This window comes from Perca fluviatilis, chromosome 14 (assembly GCF_010015445.1).
Source record: "Perca fluviatilis chromosome 14, GENO_Pfluv_1.0, whole genome shotgun sequence".
Taxonomy (NCBI): Eukaryota; Metazoa; Chordata; class Actinopteri; order Perciformes; family Percidae; genus Perca; species Perca fluviatilis.
Window position 1 is genome coordinate 38,279,362 of NC_053125.1, and position 6,530 is coordinate 38,285,891.

Genomic DNA, 6,530 nt, shown 5'->3' on the forward strand with positions numbered 1-6,530 from the left:
GTATATATTTCCAATTATAAGTGTTTTATTTACATGTAATATTATATTAACAAAAACACATTCAAAATCATTTGGGCCAATTTTTGGGATAGAAAGCTGAAAACACAAATTGGAACACACATAAGTGACCACTCCACCACCTCTTGATCCTTTCTCAACCCTGTATAACAGGTAACCATCCATTTCAACATCATTATTAGATATGCCACTATGTAGCCATGTTTCAGAGACTGTAATAATATCAGGTTTATTGTGATTTGCCCAGGCTCATAAGGCTTCTAATATTTAAATTAATTATTTGAAGGCCTTTATAGGAATTAAAAGCCATCATTATTAAGAAACTTGCTGTCAACAACAATAGGATTAGGTGGTGAAAAAAGTGGGGAGCACACTGTACATTTAAAGACATGCATAACACAAAAACAAAAACAAAACATGAAAAGCTAAGCATGTATGTACTGTAAGATTACAATTTAATTTCAATTCAATTCAATTCAATTTTATTTATAGTATCAAATCATAACAAAAGTTATCTCGAGACACTTTCCAAAACCCCAACAATTACAGTAATTCCATCAAGAGCAACAATTTAGTGGTGGAATAGATCCAGACTACTTTCACAAATATATCGATGCATTAATGAGCTAATCCATATATATTTACAGCAATTGTGACAGACAAACAAAAAGCAAATCAAGTTTACGTCAGCCAGAACTATGTGCTGCAAACAAAACAAGTGTGTGATCATAAACATATACGCCCACATTCTTATCAAGGGGAAATCTAAATCTGAACAGGACACGCATAACGTTACTCCTTAATAACAAAAAGTTAACTCCGAATCAATCAGATGATCAGCCAAATATTCACTACTCACACGGACTTATGAAGAAGAAGTTCAAATGTCATCGAAGTATTTCTCCGCATCCTCGGCACTACGAAAGAGTTTTGTTTTACCGTCCACATGGCCTTCATAGTGCATGGATACACGAGGGAGTACTTGCAGCCCGCTCCACGTAGTTTCTTTTTTATAGTATCAAACTGTCTGCGTCGTTTAACCAGATCAGCTCTGAAATCGGGATAAATATGAATCTGCGACCCCTTGTATAGGAGCCCCTTTTTCTCCCTGGCCAAGCGCAGTATCTTAGACTTGTCCATGTAGTGCAGGAACTTAGCGATGATCGGTCGAGGTTTGTTTGATTTATTTGAATTATAAGACGGAGTACGATGAGCTCTTTCAATCATCAGAGTAACGGAGAAATTGTCACTGCCAAGTAGGCCAAGTATCAGCTGGGTCAGAAACCCAATCACGTCAGCTCCTTCGCTCTTCTCAGCAACATTAATGAAACGGAGATTGTTAATACGGCTCCTGTTTTCAGCTTCATCCACCTTCTCTTTTAGGTAAGCGTTCTCCTCCTCCAATGTGTGCCCTCTTGTTGTTAAGTTATCTACGTTGTCCTCCTTACTACGCACTCGCTGCTCAAGCTCCGATATTTGGTCTCCAAGCGATGATAAAGCACCATGAATATTGTTGAGGCTTATCTGCAGTGGTTTGATTTTAGTGTCGATATGAGCAGTCCTTTCAGCCTGGCTCTGTTCGATGGCCTCCCAGATTGTTTGTAAGGACATCTCAGCCATCTTGAAATTTGGGTTCAGTCAGTCAATCCTTTAAGGCTGTTCAGGATATATTAAACAACAATTAGAGCTTCTGATGTTCATACAATTGTTAAGTGAGTTATTCTCTGTCGATTTAGGATGTCGTCCTTAGGTCTACTTCCCGTTAATAATAGAATTAGAACGACAAGAGAAATAAAACGTGTTTATTAAACATGGTCATCCTAGGGCGCCCCCCCAGCCACACGTTTACTGGTCAACCTTTCAATACACAACGTTTCAGTCTCTGGGTGAGACTAAGACACTAAGAGCTCTGAAGAAGACCTGTGGGTCTCTTAGTGTCCTCTCTCTCTTAGTGTCCTCTCTCTGTAGAAATAGAGACGAGCAGTCTTCTTAGTGTCCTCTCTCTGTAGAAATAGAGACGAGCAGTCTTCTTAGTGTCCTCTCTCTCTGTAGAAATAGAGACGAGCAGTCTTCTTAGTGTCCTCTCTCTCTGTAGAAATGAGAGCGCAGGCAGCCTTCTTAGTGTCCTCTCTCTCTGTAGAAATAGAGACGAGCAGCCTTCTTAGTGTCCTCTCTCTGTAGAAATAGAGACGAGCAGCCTTCTTAGTGTCCTCTCTCTGTAGAAATAGAGATGAGCAGTCTGCCTTAGTGTCCTCTCTCTGTAGAAATAGAGACAAGCAGTCTTCTTAGTGTCTCTCTCTGTAGAAATAGAGACGAGCAGCCTTCTTAGTGTCCTCTCTCTCTGTAGAAATAGAGACGAAGCAGCCTTCTTAGTGTCCTCTCTTGTAGAAATAGAGACGAAGCAGTCTTCTTAGTGTCCTCTCTCTGTAGAAATAGAGACGAGGCAGTCTTCTTAGTGTCCTCTCTCTGTAGAAATAGAGACGAAGCAGTCTTCTTAGTGTCCTCTCTCTGTAGAAATAGAGACAAAGCAGTCTTCTTAGTGTCCTCTCTCTGTTAGAAATAGAGACAAGCAGCCTTCTTAGTGTCCTCTCTCTGTAGAAATAGAGACAGCAGCTAGCTTAGTGCCTCTCTCTGTAGAAATAGAGACGAGCAGCCTTCTTAGTGTCCTCTCTCTGTAGAAATAGAGACGAGCAGTCTTCTTAGTGTCCTCTCTCTGTAGAAATAGAGACGAGCAGCCTTCTTAGTGTCCTCTCTCTCTGTAGAAATAGAGACGAGCAGCCTTCTTAGTGTCCTCTCTCTGTAGAAATAGAGACGAGCAGTCTTCTTAGTGTCCTCTCTCTGTAGAAATAGAGACGAGCAGTCTTCTTAGTGTCCTCTCTCTGTAGAAATAGAGACGAGCAGTCTTCTTAGTGTCCTCTCTGTAGAAATAGAGACGAGCAGCCTTCTTAGTGTCCTCTCTCTGTAGAAATAGAGACGAGCAGTCTTCTTAGTGTCCTCTCTCTGTAGAAATAGAGACGAGCAGTCTTCTTAGTGTCCTCTCTCTGTAGAAATAGAGACGAGCAGTCTTCTTAGTGTCCTCTCTCTGTAGAAATAGAGACGAGCAGTCTTCTTAGTGTCCTCTCTCTCTGTAGAAATAGAGACGAGCAGCCTTCTTAGTGTCCTCTCTCTGTAGAAATAGAGACGAGCAGCCTTCTTAGTGTCCTCTCTCTGTAGAAATAGAGACGAGCAGTCTTCTTAGTGTCCTCTCTCTGTAGAAATAGAGACGAGCAGTCTTCTTAGTGTCCTCTCTCTGTAGAAATAGAGACGAGCAGTCTTCTTAGTGTCCTCTCTCTGTAGAAATAGAGACGAGCAGCCTTCTTAGTGTCCTCTCTCTCTGTAGAAATAGAGACGAGCAGTCTTCTTAGTGTCCTCTCTCTGTAGAAATAGAGACGAGCAGTCTTCTTAGTGTCCTCTCTCTGTAGAAATAGAGACGAGCAGTCTTCTTAGTGTCCTCTCTCTGTAGAAATAGAGACGAGCAGTCTTCTTAGTGTCCTCTCTCTGTAGAAATAGAGACGAGCAGTCTTCTTAGTGTCCTCTCTCTGTAGAAATAGAGACGAGCAGCCTTGCTTAGATGTCCTCTCTCGTAGAAATAGAGACGAGAGCAGCCTTCTTAGTGTCCCTCTCTCTGTAGAAATAGAGACGAGCAGCCTTCTTAGTGTCCTCTCTCTGTAGAAATAGAGACAGGCAGTTTCGTAGTGTCCCTCTCTCGTGTAGAAATAGAGACGAGCAGCCTTCTTAGTGTCCTCTCTCTCTGTAGAAATAGAGACGAGCAGCCTTCTTAGTGTCCTCTCTCTGTAGAAATAGGCAGAGGCAGTCTTCTTAGTGTCCTCTCTCTGTAGAAATAGAGACGGAAGCAGTCTTCTAGTGTCCTCTCTCTGTAGAAATGGAGACGAGCAGCCTTCTTAGTGTCCTCTCTCTGTAGAAATAGAGACAAGCAGTCTTCTTAGTGTCCTCTCTTGTAGAAATAGAGACGAGCAGTCTTCTTAGTGTCCTCTCTCTGTAGAAATGAGAGCGAGCAGCCTTCGTAGTGTCCTCTCTGTAGAAATAGAGACGAGCAGTCTTCTTAGTGTCCTCTCTCTGTAGAAATAGAGACGAGCAGTCTTCTTAGTGTCCTCTCTCTGTAGAAATAGAGACGAGCACATTCTTTTAGTGTCCTCTCTGTGTAGAAATAGAGACGAAGCAGTCTTTAGTGTCCTCTCTGTAGAAATAGAGACAAGCAGTCTTCTTAGTGTCCTCTCTCTCTGTAGAAATAGAGAGCGAGCAGTCTTCTTAGTGTCTCTCTCTGTAGAAATAGAGACGCAGCAGTCTTCTTAGTGTCCTCTCTGTAGAAATAGAGACGAGCAGCCTTCTTAGTGTCCTCTCTCTTCTGTAGAAATAGAGACGAGCAGCCTTCTTAGTGTCCTCTCTCTGTAGAAATAGGGCAGAGCAGCCAGCCTAGCAGAGTGTCCTTCTCTGTAGAAAAAGAGGCAGAGCAGTCTTCTTAGTGTCCTCTCTCTCTGTAGAAATAGAGACGAACAGTCTTCTTAGTGTCCTCTCTCTGTAGAAATAGAGAAGCAAGCAGTCTTCTTAGTGTCCTCTCTGTGTAGAAATAGGGACGAGCAGCCTTCTTAGTGTCCTCTCTCTGTAGAAATAGAGCAAGCAGTCTTCTTAGTGTCCTCTCTCTGTAGAAATAGAGAGGAGCAGTCTTCTTAGTGTCCTCTCTCTGTAGAAATGAGACGAGCAGTCTTCTTAGTGTCCTCTCTCTGTAGAAATAGAGACGAGGCAGCCTTCTTAGTGTCCTCTCTTGTAGAAATAGAGACCAGCAGTCTTCTTAGTGTCCTCTCTCTGTAGAAATAGAGACGAGCAGTCTTCTTAGTGTCCTCTCTCTGTAGAAATAGAGACGAGCAGTCTTCTTAGTGTCCTCTCTTGTAGAAATAGAGAGCCGAGGCAGCCTTCTTAGTGTCCTCTCTCTGTAGAAATAGAGACGGAAGCAGCCTTCTTAGTGTCCCTCTCTGTAGAAATAGAGACAGAGCAGTCTTCTTAGTGTCCTCTCTCTCTGTAGAAATAGAGACAGCAGCAGTCTTCTTAGTGTCCTCTCTCTGTAGAAATAGAGGCAGAGGCAGTCTTCTTAGTGTCCCTCTCCTGTAGAAATAGAGACGAGCAGCCTTCTTAGTGTCCTCTCTGTAGAAATAGAGACGAAGCAGCTCTTCTTAGTGTCCTCTCTCTGTAGAAATAGAGACGAGCAGTCTTCTTAGTGTCCTCTCTCTGTAGAAATAGAGACCAAGCAGCCTTCTTAGTGTCTCTCTCTCTGTAGAAATAGAGAGGCAGAGGCAGCCTTCTTAGTGTCCTGCTCTGTAGAAATAGGGGGCAGTGGCCTTCTTAGTGTCCTCTCTCTGTAGAAATAGGGCAGAGGCAACCTTCTTAGTGTCACTCTCTCTGTAGAAATGAGGCGAGAACAGCAGTCTTCTTAGTGTCCTCTCTCTCTGTGAAATGGGGGCGAGGCAGCCTTCTTAGTGTCCTCTCTGTGAAATGAAATGAGGCAACTAGCAAGTGTCCTCTCTCTGTAGAAATGAGGGCGAGCAGCCTTCTTAGTGTCCTCTCTCTTGTAGAAATAGAATGACGGTCTTCTTAGTGTCCTCTCTGTAGAAATGAGAGGCAGAGCAGTCTTCTTAGTGTCACTCTCTCTGTAGAAATAGAGGGCAGACAGCCTTCTTAGTGTCTCTCTGTAGAAATGAGGGCAGGCAGCCTTCTTAGTGTCTCTGTAGAAATAGAGGCAGAGCAGCCTTCTTAGTGTCTCTCTCTGTAGAAATAGAGCTGAGCAGTCTTCTAGTAGTGTCCTCTCTGTAGAAGTAGAGGCAGAGCAGTCTTGTTAGTGTGTCTCTACTCTACCAGCAGAAATAGAGGCCGAGCAGTCTTCTTAGTGTCCTTTCTCTGAAATAGGGAGCAGCCTTCTTAGTGTCCTCTCTCTGTAGAAATAGAGAGGCGAGCAGTCTTCTTAGTGTCCCTTTCTCTGTAGAAGTAGAGGCAGGCAGTCTTCTTAGTGTCCTCTCTCTCTCTGTAGAAATAGAGGTGCCAAGTTGGCTGCATTGCTTAAGAAGAAGCTGCTGTAAGACTAGTGATGTGTTTATATCATCAATGATGGACTGGGAATAAAGAAATACAGTATTATGAGAATATAAATATTAGTTTTGTCTTTGATTAAAGTAATCTGTAGTCGACTAACACTGATATGATGTTGTTGACTTGATTAGATGATTTAATCAACAGATCTGTAAAACTGATTTTAATACCAAAGCACCACTTTAAATCTGGTGTTTACCAGAAATGTTCTGATAAGTTTCTTATAGAAATAAATCATTCAGCATGAAGAAGACTAAAGGACTGAATACATATTAGTTAACTTTAAACTGTTGGTGAATAAGTTGTTATGAGACATGGATCTTTATAGATGAAATTCTTCCAGTTTATTATCTGATCAATAAATCCACAGTGTG